The 11,978-nt window shown below is 52.9% G+C and overlaps 1 long non-coding RNA gene across 1 annotated transcript; it reads left to right on the top strand.

The window, feature by feature from the left end:
• The first annotated feature begins 4,694 nt into the window (after window positions 1-4,694).
• LOC123461397 lies at window positions 4,695-9,775 on the top strand. The gene is made up of 3 exons (XR_006637671.1): window positions 4,695-4,817; window positions 8,005-8,142; window positions 9,473-9,775. It is a non-coding gene; the product is annotated as an uncharacterized LOC123461397 (long non-coding RNA).
• Window positions 9,776-11,978: the final 2,203 nt, after the last annotated feature.

Genomic DNA, 11,978 nt, shown 5'->3' with positions numbered 1-11,978 from the left:
AGAGATGTAGCCACTCACCCAACTGGGCTTATCTGGTAGGTGGCACAAGTAAGATTCAAGCCCTAATAGTAGCTTCAGACCCATGAGTGATGGTTCATCTCTGGCCATCAACGTGACAGGATTTAGAATCACCTTGTGTATTAGTCAGGGTTCTCTAGAGGAACAGAACCGATAGAATTAATCAGATTAAAAAGGGGATTCATTGGATTAATTTATGGTAGTCCAATAGCAGTTGTAGGCTCAGTCCACTTGGCTAGATGTCTCAGCAGTCCCAATCCAACACTGAAGGCCTGTAGGTTTCCCAAGGAGCCGCTGGTCTTCAGCCCACACTGGAAGGCAGCAAGCAGCTCTGGCAGCCAAGTGGACCGAAGGGGGACTCTTCCTTATATAAAGTCCTTATATAAAGTCCCCCTCTGAGGGGCCACTTACTGTGCAGGGGAGGGCTCACCCTGGAGGAAGGACTTCCTCCTTCAGTGAATCTTTCCTGGAAGCAACCTCAGGGACCCACCCAAACGGGATGTCTGTGGATTGCTAAACAGATCAAGTTGACAATACCCTAACCATCATGCCCTGGAAACAAAATCTCTTAGCACGCCTGTTAGGAATTTTCTAGGTGAGATTAATTGAAGTGGGAAGACCTACCCTAACCATGAGCAGCTTCATTCCACAGGTGGGGATCCAGGACTGAATGAAAAGCAGAGAGCTAGCTTGCCTACCTCCAGTATTCATGGTGCTCTCTGCTTCCTCCCCACTGCTGTGATGATGTGAGGCTGGTTTCCTGCTCCCTCCATGCTCTCTCTGCCATGACGGACTCTACCCTCTTGAACTGTAAGCCAAAATAAACCCTTTCCTTCCCTAAGTTCTTTCTGGCCAGGTATTTTGTCCCAGCAATGAGAAAGTAACTGAACACTCGGCTCAGTGGCCTTTCAAGCTCTCCATTCTCATCCCGGGAGCCTGTGATCGTTACCTTATGTAGCAGATGGGACTAAGTCTCTTGAGATGTGCTGATGATCCTGAACTGTTAGCAATGCCCTTATAAGAGAGACGCACGGGCTGACTGCAGACAGAAGCAGAGGCATGTGCTGAGCACAGAGGAGAACAAGATGAGAAGATGCTCCATGCTGGGTTTCAAGATGGAGGAAGGGGCCATAGCCAGGGAAGGTAGCTCTCAAAACTGGAAAGGCAGGAGGAGTGTGGCTCTGTGCAGACCCCTTGGTTTCTGCATATTGAAATAGTTTTGGATTTTCAGCCCCTAGAACTGTAAGAGAATAAATGTGTGTTGTTTTAAGCCACCACATTTGTGGTAATTGGTTACAGCAGCCTCAGAAAACAAATATGCTCTCCCTTCTGGGGAGCCTTGTCAGCTATTCTCCTCACCCCACGGCCAGTGGCTGGCCCGGCTCTGTTCCTTGGGATTTTCCATCTCAGCTCTGACCTTGGAGCCTATTTCCGCCATAAGTTCTAAGCTCACCCTGAACTTGGGCCTATTCTCTTGCCCCCAGCACTGACCTCAGCAGGCTGGCATCATTCTTAAGTTGTCCAAAGGCAGGTGCTGGCTCTGCAGAGAAGGAAACTGAGACTTGGAGAGAGAGGCAGTGAATGTCCAAAATCCCACCAGCTGGCAAGAGGCAGAACGGTACTATGTGGCCAAGAGATGACCAGGCAACAAAAGTGAAGAGCTCCTGAAAAAACAGGCCAGCCCTGCTGCAACTGTCCCTGGATACCAACCCTGGCACCCATTTGGCTTCCCAGAGAGTAGGCCTTTTCCTGGTGGGCTTGGCTGGGGTGGAGGGAGATGTAGGAGCAAATTCCAGACCAATAAGAGCAAATAAATGGGGGGTGATTACTGACAACGGGAGAGGATACACAGCGGGGCGCCTCCAAATAGCATCTCCTCCAGTACGTTTTAAGTGCTTTATAGGTCATTAACTACTTGACAGAGAGAGCCTGACACTTAAAGCAAAGAATTTGGCGCCTCTGCCAGGGAAAATCAATCAGAAATGAAGATGAAGCATCAGCAGCCTTAAGATGTACCGGGTGAACAGAGGGGATTCAAGTTCCACATGATTCTAAAGCCCCTCTATAGTGTAAATTGAGGCACACTGGTATCTGAGGCTATCTGTAAATGCCAAACTAGAGTTTAGAAATACTTAGCCTCCCCTGGTGGGTTTATTTTATTTTTGTTTTTTTGAGGTAGGGTCTCACTCTAGCTCAGGCTGACCTGGATTTCACTATGTAGTCTCAGGATGGCCTCGAACTCATGGTAATCCTCCTACCTCTGGCTCCCAAGTGCTGGTATTAAAGGCATGTGCCACCACACCCAGCTGGGTTTATTTTTTGATCATCATTATTAATGAAATATTTCAAAGATGTGGAAATGAACAGAGGCAAGCTTAAACACTTGGGCCCACCACCCAACTGTGTCAAATAAACATTTCAGCAATAGTGGAAGCACCCACTTTTAAAAATATGCTATCTGGTTTTGGTTTTGTTTTTTTTTTTTCCTTTCCTACGTTTTCAAATCCTTTCTGTCTTCTGCCCCTTCCTCCCCCCATCAGAAAGACCTAAGCTGACCACCCACCCCTGTCCAAGACATTGTTCCTGCCTCTGAAATAGGAGCGCAATTACTGCCTCTTTAATTAACTTGACGATTAATCACCAGCTGCTTGTGAAATAGCTTTTATTGTCCTTGTCCATCTCAGGAAGGGGTGGGGGTGGGGACCAGGCAGGGGAGGGGAAGAGGGATGGATGGGCAGGGTTCTTCTCAGGGCACCATGATGTGCAGGGGTGGTAGAAAGGGCAGGTCTGAGAAGGCCTGATATCCAGAGAGCTGCCTGCCTCCCTCTGGGGTCTGGGTAAGCAGCTACCAGGTGCCAGGATCTGAGATGAGCTGGAGGTAAGCCCAAGAGAACACTGGGCAGCTGGGAAGGGATTCCACCCAAGCTTGGCAAGCTCAGGGCTTCTGCCCTTGCTATTCTCAGATCCAGAGGAGCCTTGTGGGTGAAAGGTATGTTGGAGTCCTGACCATGGGTATCTTTGAATGTGACCTGATTTAGAAATACAGTCTTCACAGATGTATTCAACTTAAGCTGAGGTCACACTGAATTGGGGGGAGAGGGCTTATTCTAACAACTGGTGTCCTTATGAGAAAGCTCCGTGGAATCACAGACACTGGAGTGCTCTGCGTGCCTGACTCCAGCTGCCCACTATACAGGAAACAGGCTCTCAGGCAGCATTTTTCTGGTCCATTAACCCTTCCTGGCCCAGCTCCACGAGCTGCTCCTACACACTCCTTTGTCAGGCAAAGCCCTCTCCCACAATCCCTTCTCAGAAGCCGCCCCTCAGTCAAAAGGTCTCCTTAGAGGCTTTCCAAAGACGTAGCCACCAAAGAAAAGCAGCATCCCAGCTTGCCCGTTTGTTCAGTGTTGTCCCCTTGGCTCCCCTTCCCCAGACACAAGCTGTCAGACATAGTCAATGTAGCCTGGGCTGAGCAGAGCGCTTCTAACCTCCGCTGTCATTTGGGGTGGCTTCCCATGGAGAGGGGGCGGGAGAGCAGGCTCAGCAGGCCCCTTGAATGTGAACATCGAGGCCCAGGACGCCCAATTCATCACTCAACTACCAAGTACAGTGCTGGCTGAAACACATTCACGAAATAACTCACCGCGCGGCACATCTTCTGCTCCAATCCAGTATCTTGGGACCCGTAAGAAACAGCCTCTGATGCCCCACAGAACACCGCTGTAGAGCAACATCTGGAATCTAGTGACCTAAGCATGTCCTAGGAACAGCCCAGACACTCTCTCCCAGGTGAACAAATTTCTCTGTCCCTTGGTTTGCTCCTAGGAATGTTAATAGCATTAAAGACAGCCCTGAAGGGCTGGAATGGTGAGTCAGCATGCATGAGGGCCTAGGTTCCATTCCTAGCCTTTTAAAAGGGTGTGTTGGTTCACGCTTTTAATCCCAGCACACTAGGAAGGAACTGAGATAGGAGGATCGCCATGAGTTCCAGGCCAGCCTGGGCTACAGAGTAAGTTCCAGGTCACCCTGCGCTAGAGTGAGAGCCTGCCTCAAAACAAAACAAATTTAAGTCAATCAACAAACATGTTTGGCACCCCAGCTTCGCGTCAGGCACAGGGGCTACGGCAGCGAGCAGCAGGACCCCGTGTGCTCTTGGGTAGAGGACAAAGAACCGCAGTTTGCACTGCAGGTGGGATTCCACGTCTTCCCACGGGGAGCACGGGAGGCCGAGAGGACGCGGCGGCCGAGTCCACGAGGGACCCAACTGAGCAGCGGCGGCCGCAGGAAAGAGCGAGGCAAGAAGATGAAAACCTACAGAACCGCCACCACCTCGGCCCGAGCCCTTCTCCGTCTCAGCCAATCAGACGTCAGCATGGCCTTCGGGCTGACCAATCATGAGCTGGAACTGGAGTCTGAGTCGCAGGCCACGGTTTCTTCCCGAGGGAGGAGGCCAGGGCTAATATACCCCGCCCCGCCCGCCCGCCCAGGCCACGCCCCTCCCCGCCCAGGCCACGCCCCCTCCGCGGCCAGCCGCGCCTGCTAAGGAGCCCGGTGGCCGGTGGCCTGCCGCTGGGGCTCAGTATTGTCCTAAAAGAAAAAAAAAAAAAAGAAGAAGAAGAAGAAAAGAAGGGGAGGGGGAGAAAAAAGAAAAATAAATAAATTTTAAAAAGCGGAGAAGAGGGTTCAGGGCGGACAGCCGCCACGTGGGCGCAGGAGGATTTATAACATTTCTTCTCGCCATCGGCAAACTGTGCGACGAGCGGGGACCGCGGGGACGCGAGCGACAGCGCTCGGGCAAGGTAAGCGGCCCGGGATGGGCAGCGCGGCGGGCGGAGAGCGGCCGTGGCGGCTGTGCGCCCCCGCGCCGACCGACCCCTGGAGGCTCTCGGGAGCGTGGAGGAGTCGCTGTCCCCGCCGAGGGGACCCGGGGGACCGAGCGCCAAGGCGCTGTGCAGACGCGGGTTCAAGCGGCGGCGACTTCAGCGCCCCGAGGGCGGCGGGGATGCGCGCAGGTTGGGGACCTGCAGGGGGGCCGCGCCGCACTGACCCTCCGCCCCGGGCGAGGTCGCCGTCCCTCGCGCGCCGTGAGCGTGCGAGGACGCGGACCCGAGAGCCCGGGGGCGCGTGGGGGAGGGACCCGCGCCAGCGGCCGAGGCTCCGGACGGACCGACGGACGGAAAGTTTGCGGAGCGCGCCGAGCCGCTGGCGGGCAGGGGCGCGCGAAGCTCACCTGTCCCGTGTGCGCGGGTGGACCAGCCTCAGATTGTCCCGGGCGGCCCGGGCTGCTGCGGCCGAGGTGGGGAAGGGACTTGGGAGGCTGAGAAGCGAGTCCAGCAGAGCGAGATGCCTGGGATTCCACGAGTCTTTCGGATCTGCTCCGTCCCGATGGGTGGCTTGGCTGTTGGGGTGTCTCCGTGTCTCCCAATTTGACTAGAGGCCACCTTGGTGTGCCGTGGCTCTGGAAGTCAGGGGAGGGCGCTGACATCATCAGGTCTGGCCCACTTTCTCCTTCTGCCCAGCTTGAGGATGAATGATGGGCCTGGCGTTGGGGTAGGGGAAACAGATGGAACTGAGGGGTGGGGCTTCGAGAGACCCTGGCTTGGGACCCTTGTATCTGTTTCCCATTGCCTCTGAGGTTCCCTGCAGCCCATGGGAGGGGATTCATGGAGGAGAGAAGACAGTGGCAGAAAGTTCTGGCTGCGATGCTAGTGTCCTCTCCTCAGAAGTATCACACACGCCTGGGGAGGACTGGTTGGGGGAGGATTTTATGTGACAGTCTCCTATGAGGAAAGGAAGACGTTTTACCCCAGGGGAGAGCCGAAGGGAACTTGGTGGAGTGATACCAACATGTCTAGAGTGATTCTTGGAGAGGCTCAGTTGAATTTAAAAAAATATTTATTTGCAAGCAGAGAGAGAGAAAATGAGAATGAAAATGAGCACACCAGGGCATCTTGTCATTTTAAGGAACTCCAGATCCATGCTCCACTTCATGCATCTGGCTTTACATGGGTACCAGAGAATTGAACTCAGGCTGTTAGGCTTTGCAAGCAAATGCCTTTAACCACTGAGCCATCTCTCCAGCCCTAGTCTCATTTTTCATTGCCTTCTGTATCCCTTGCTGCCATCCTTCCTCCCAAACCGTCCTCTGCTTCTTTGACCACAGGGCCTTTGCAAGTTGTTTACTCTTTTGATTAAAAAAACAAAGAGGCCATCATTAAGCCGGGAGTGGGCACGCCTTTAATCCCAGCACTTGGGAGGCAGAGGAAGCAGGGTCGCCATGAGTTTGAGGCCACCCTGAGACTACATAGTGAGTTTCAGGTCAGCCTGGCCTAGAGTGAAACCCTACCTTGAAAAACCAAAAAACAAAAATAAAAAATAAACATGTTTTAAAAAAAGGCCATCAAACATCTACTATGTGCCAGGCACCGGCAACTGAGCAGTGACTAAGACAGACCTAGTCTCTTGCCTCGCTGGGATTCCAGACCGGTGCAGGGACACAGATGGCCAACAACATACCATCAGGAAGGGAACAGGACAGAGGGAGGGAGGCAGCTTGGGTGGGTGTCAGAAAAAGCCTCTCTCTGAGGTTGAGTGAATAAGAGGTGTCAATGCTTCTTATCTCCTGGGTATCAAGGCCAGTGTCACTGCCTCCAGGAAGCCTTCTGTCCTCCTTGACTTGATACTTTGATAGATTCACATAACTTGCAAGGTGGGCATTGTTGTCAGTCCTTGGTTGATGTTTGTCCCCACCGTCAAGCAAGAGTGCCTTTAGAGCAGAACTGGGATCTCTGCTGGGGGGCGGGGGGAAATGGTAAGCAAAGTGAGTAGAGAGTGGTTAGGCTTTCCTGAGGAGGAGGAGTGCAGATGGTAGAAACTTTTCTTTATTTTTTTTCCCTGGCGGGAGGGAAGGTAAGATGCGGGCTCTGGGCCACACTTGCTTTTCACAGAAACAAAGTAAAAGAAGTCAGCGGGCCTGGTGCAGGGGCAAGTGTGGAGAAACCAGGTACTGACCACTGCTGCAAAGCCAGGCTGCCTTTAGGGGAAGAGTGGCCCCCAGGAGAGGCCCAGTAGAGCTGTCCTGTCCTGTCCACTGGGGTCACACCAGCCTGTCCCCAGCTGGTCTCAGCTCTTAGAGGCTTTTTCCTTCAGCACTGCTCTAAAAGGTGACAGTCAGCAGCACACAACCCCACCCCCCCACCCCGCCCATGGCTACTAGGATACTAGGATACATCCCGTGTCCTGGATGGGCAGAACTCATCCTGGGCAGCACCTCCCTGACCAGAGTCAGATCTCTGGACTCTTTTTTTTAAAAAAAATATTTTTATTTATGAGACAGCGAGAAGGAGAGAGAATGGACGTACCAGGGCCTCCAGCCGCTGCACATGAACTGCAGATGCATGTGCCACCTTGTGCGTCTGACCTACATGGGCACTGGGGACTCAAACCTGGTTCCTTTGGCTTTGCAGGCAGGCGCCTTAACTGCTAAGCCACCTCTCCAGCCCCTCTCTAGGCTCTTCACAGCTCCCCAGACGGCCCACAGACCCTTGGAAGTCTTCCAGCTGAAAAGCAGAAACCATGCTCACAGCGACTGACTCTTTATTTTTATTTTTCGTGGCTTCTGTGCCCGTCAGACCTATGTGCCTGGCACCTTTCCTGCGGCAGGTTGTCGGGCTGTGGCAGATGCCTGACAGGGCTTTTATCACATCCCCCTCCTGCCCACCCTGCTTCAGGGGATTGAGCGGCCGCCACGCGCGGCTAGAGAGACCGGCTCCGTGCTTTTTATTCAGGCTCTGGCAGGGACAGAATCAAAGCCACCCCCCACCCACCGCCCAGCCAGCCAGCCCTCCTGCCTGGATCGCCTTAAAAAAAATTAATTTGCAGTGACTTACTGACTTCTGTTCTGTGGGGATCGCCTGGCATTTTAAACGTGTGTTTAAATCACGCTCACTGCTCCCAGCCAAACCTCCCTGTTCTCCCCGCATCCAGCAGCAAGAGCACTGGACTCACAAGCAGTTGGCTCGGAAGTTCAGGCCAACTTCTGCCAATGACGGAGCTGTGCGACCTTGAGCAGATAGCCTGACTTCTCTGCTCCTCCGTGGGCTCCTGTGGACACCGGGCTTAATGGTAACCCCTCCCTCACAGGGTGTTGTGAGGATTAAATTAGCTCCTGTTCTGGGCAGGACTGGGCAATGGCAGAACTGTAGTGTCTGTTCCCTGGTACTAGCTGCCCCGTTAATTAGCCAGGTGACCTTGGGTAGGCCACTCAACACACCTTGGCTTCTGTTTCCTCGTCTGTAAAACATACACGCTGTGGTAGGAGGTGAGGCCACAGGGCCCCCAGTCGTGAGCCAGGACTCGCTTCCTCCTGCCCCTGGCGCCTGCTGTCTCCTTGGCCCTTTGGCTTGTCATGTGAGCACTTGGGTTTAATTGGAGCTGTGTCCCACCCCAGCTGCCTCTCCTCAGCCTCCTTGTGAAGTCCCTGAGTTGTGGCCCTGAGGGGCTTGCAGTTCCTGGCTCATTTTCAGGGGCAATTAGCCGTGATGTCACAGGTCTAGCGTCAGTAAGGCATGTGGCCAGGCCTTCAGAAGAGCGGGCTTGGCCATGGCCCTGTCCTGGGGTGGGGCCGGGAGGCTGCTGCGCAGACAGGCAGTCTCCCCGCCAGAGCCCTTCCCATTGCTGTACAGTCTCGAGTGGGAGTGTAAATTAGTTCTACCCTGTGCTTTTGTTGGCAACTGTCGGTGCCTCTGAAGTGAGGGGCTTTGTCAGGAAGAACAAAGCTGTTGGGTGTTTTTCTGATCTGGGGGCAGTGAGCTCTGGGGAAAGGCCCCTCACTTCTCAGTGTCCTTGTTCACAGCCTCACTGGTCTTGTTTTGGGTTGTGTGTGAGAGTGAGTGTGAGTGCGTGTTAGTGGAGGGATTCTTCCCCCTCCTTTTGGCTTCCACAGTGAATTCTATAGAAGCTAATTCCAAGGACTGAACTTTTAAAATCACTGCTTCAACAGCCTTTGAAAACCTGGACCTAGTTACTCCTGTCATCCTCATCCCTGTGGAAAGATTTAGAAAAAAAAAAATCCACGCCCCCGCGGTGCCCCCCAGGGTGGGCAGCCGGAGGATGCGGCTGCTGGCAGCCAGATCCCTGCCGCTGCAGACCCGAGGTCAAAGCTGAAATGCCGAGGGCCTCCTGGGAGGGGGGCTGGTCTGCTCCATGCCAGACATCTGGATATGGAGAAAACATCTGGGTGGCTGGGCTTTTCAGGTTCTGCCTGACATTTAATATTACAAACCCTGAGCTTGCCTGTCTTCTCCCCCGCCAGCCACCAGGTTTCTCTTCCCAAACACTCCCATCCCCCTACACTGCCCCCCCACTCCCCCTCACCCCCACAACCCTCACCCTCCCATCCCCCATCCCCTCCTTCCTGACGGGTAAGAAACATCCATTCTTTCCAATTCCCCAGCGTTTTCCCCCTACCGGAAATCTGATGGGTTTATGACATCATGGCTGGCTGCTGAGCAATGAAGTGGATACCACAAAGAAATCCGACATATCAGATGGATTCGGAAATCACTTTCCCTCCTCCCACAGGCAAGGAGTCAGGAGGATCTGAGCTTTGAAAAATGAAAATCCCAAATGAAGCCTTGTCCCCATGTGAAAGACCGTTTTCTTACAAACAAGCAATGTGTTTGGACATTGTCGTGTTTTAATAGAAAGGCTGAGTTTTATGAAAGAAAAGTGTCTCATAAACCAGACCCGGAGCTTCCTGCAAGTGTGCTGTTCTGTTGACTGTGTGTCCTGGTTCATTAATAAAGGAGGAACTAGGAATGGCTTCTCTCTTCGTTATTCAAATGAGATAGCTTTTTTTTTTTTTTTTTAAGGCCAATAAAATTCACAGGGTAAATTGCTGGTTTGTGTTTTTCTAGGAATCTAGTTTTATGGAGTGACCTTGGACCTGACTGGGTCTGTATTTCCCTGTGCTGGGTGGGTTTCTTTGCTGAAAAGCCCTGAGCTGTCACCAGGCTTGGGGGGGTGGGGAGTGAGGGGAGTGTCAGCCGGCAGGGCAGGACCTGTGGGCCAGAGTACTGCTTGGGATCAAAATCCTTTTTGAAAGGACACTCAGGAGGGGACAGACACCAAGGGACCTGTGACCCAAACCCCAGGGCAGCCTGGGAGAGATGTATTGCCTCCCACCTCAAAAGAGAAGACGAAATTAAATTGCTGGGGCTGAGACTCTGTAGTATCTCTTGACCCTGAGCAGGCCCAGTTTTGAGGAAATGGAAGATTCTCTGTGTTGTGCCTGCTAAGCACTCGGCTCGGGCTTTTGAACTGGCATCTCAGCCGTTCTGAGGACAAGCTTTGGGGCCCTGGACAAGTGTCTCCACCTCTCTGTTTCTTTCTCTGCAAACAGGCCCAACGACCCCACTCCACCTGTGGGGAGAATTGCAGCGCTGAGTGCGGGACAGGAGTGCCAGCCGCTCGCACAGGGCCAGAGGCCAGGCTTAGCCAGAGAGGCAAGCCAGGGTTCTGAGATCCAATCCACTGCCTGGGCTTGCATCCGGGCTCTGCCACCTGCAAGCTACGTCACAATGTGGGTCTGTTTGTTTTCCTCATTTGTCAAACCCTAATAGTAATAGCAACAAATAACAACAGTAATAGTAATAATTATAACCAATAGTAATAAATAATAACAGTAATAACTAGTAACAGTAGAAGGACCAACACTTAAGGACTTCAGAGGCCAGGAATGCATCAGGTGTTCAGCAAGTGTTAACTGTCTTAACATGTTCCACAGAGCCCAGCAGGCAGGTGCCTCGGATGCCTGGCCAGGAAGGCATGTCAGACCGAGCACAGGTGGAATATAATCAACAACTAATATAGGCAGGGGCTGGAGAGATGGCTCGGCGGTTAAAGGCATCTGCTTGCAAAGCCTGACAACCCAGGGTCTATTCCCCAGCACCTGCATAAAGCCCGATACACAAGGTGATGCATGCATCTGAAGTTCGCTTGCAGCGCTGGAGGCCCTGACACACTCATGCACACCTTTTCTGTGTCTGTATGTACCTCTTAGATAAATTAGAAAAAAAATGTATATTTAAAAAAAATGTACTAATCAGCCAGGTGTGGTGGTGCATGCCTTTAATCCCAGCACTCGGGAGGCAGAGGTAGGAGGATCACTGTGAGTCTGAGGCCACCCTGAGACTACATAGTGAATTTCAGGTCAGCCTGGGCTAGAGCGAGACCCTACCTCAAAAGAACAAAACAAAACCAAAAAAGAACTAACGGGAGCCTCTCATCTGTCTGCACAGAACTTGCCATGACTTCCCCACTGCTCAAAAGGAGTCCTTAGTTGGACTCCCATGTGCCTCCTGCCTGGCCAGGCCTCACTCTCTGTTCTTCCCTCCCCTTGTTCCATCAGTCCTCCCAGACAGCATTTCCTCCAAAGAGAGCTTTGTTCTCTGGCTGTCTTTGCGTCCTCAGAGTCTCCCTACTTCTCGCCCACAAACCCATTCTTCACACAGCCGCCAGAGTGACCTGTTCGAGCTCAAATCTGGCTCCTCTACCCAAAGCCTGCAGTGACCCCGACTCACCCCGGGGCAGAGCCTGTTGCCATGAGCTCCGCAACCCCCACCCACCCACTGTGCAGTCTTGCTAGCCCTCCAATGTGCCAGGCGTATTCCCCCCTCTGGATCTTTGTACTTCCTGTTCTTTCTCCCCAACACACACTTGCCTGTCATATTTTTATCACTCCTTCTTTTCCTTCAGAGCTCTGATCAGAGAGCCCCTCCCTTGCTCCCCTCCCCCACTCTCTTCCACTCCATTGCTCTTCATAGCATTTATTATCACTTGATCTCACCATACACTACGTGTGTCTGTTACTACAATGTGACCCGCATTAGAACAGGGCTGTGCCCATCTCGCAACGTTGTATCCCAGGCTCCTAACACAGGGCAGGTGCTGCATAAACA

This window comes from Jaculus jaculus, chromosome 6, assembly GCF_020740685.1.
Source record: "Jaculus jaculus isolate mJacJac1 chromosome 6, mJacJac1.mat.Y.cur, whole genome shotgun sequence".
NCBI lineage: Eukaryota > Metazoa > Chordata > Mammalia > Rodentia > Dipodidae > Jaculus > Jaculus jaculus.
The sequence above is the reverse complement of the archived record's forward strand: the minus strand, read 5'-3'. Positions and strand labels throughout refer to the sequence as shown.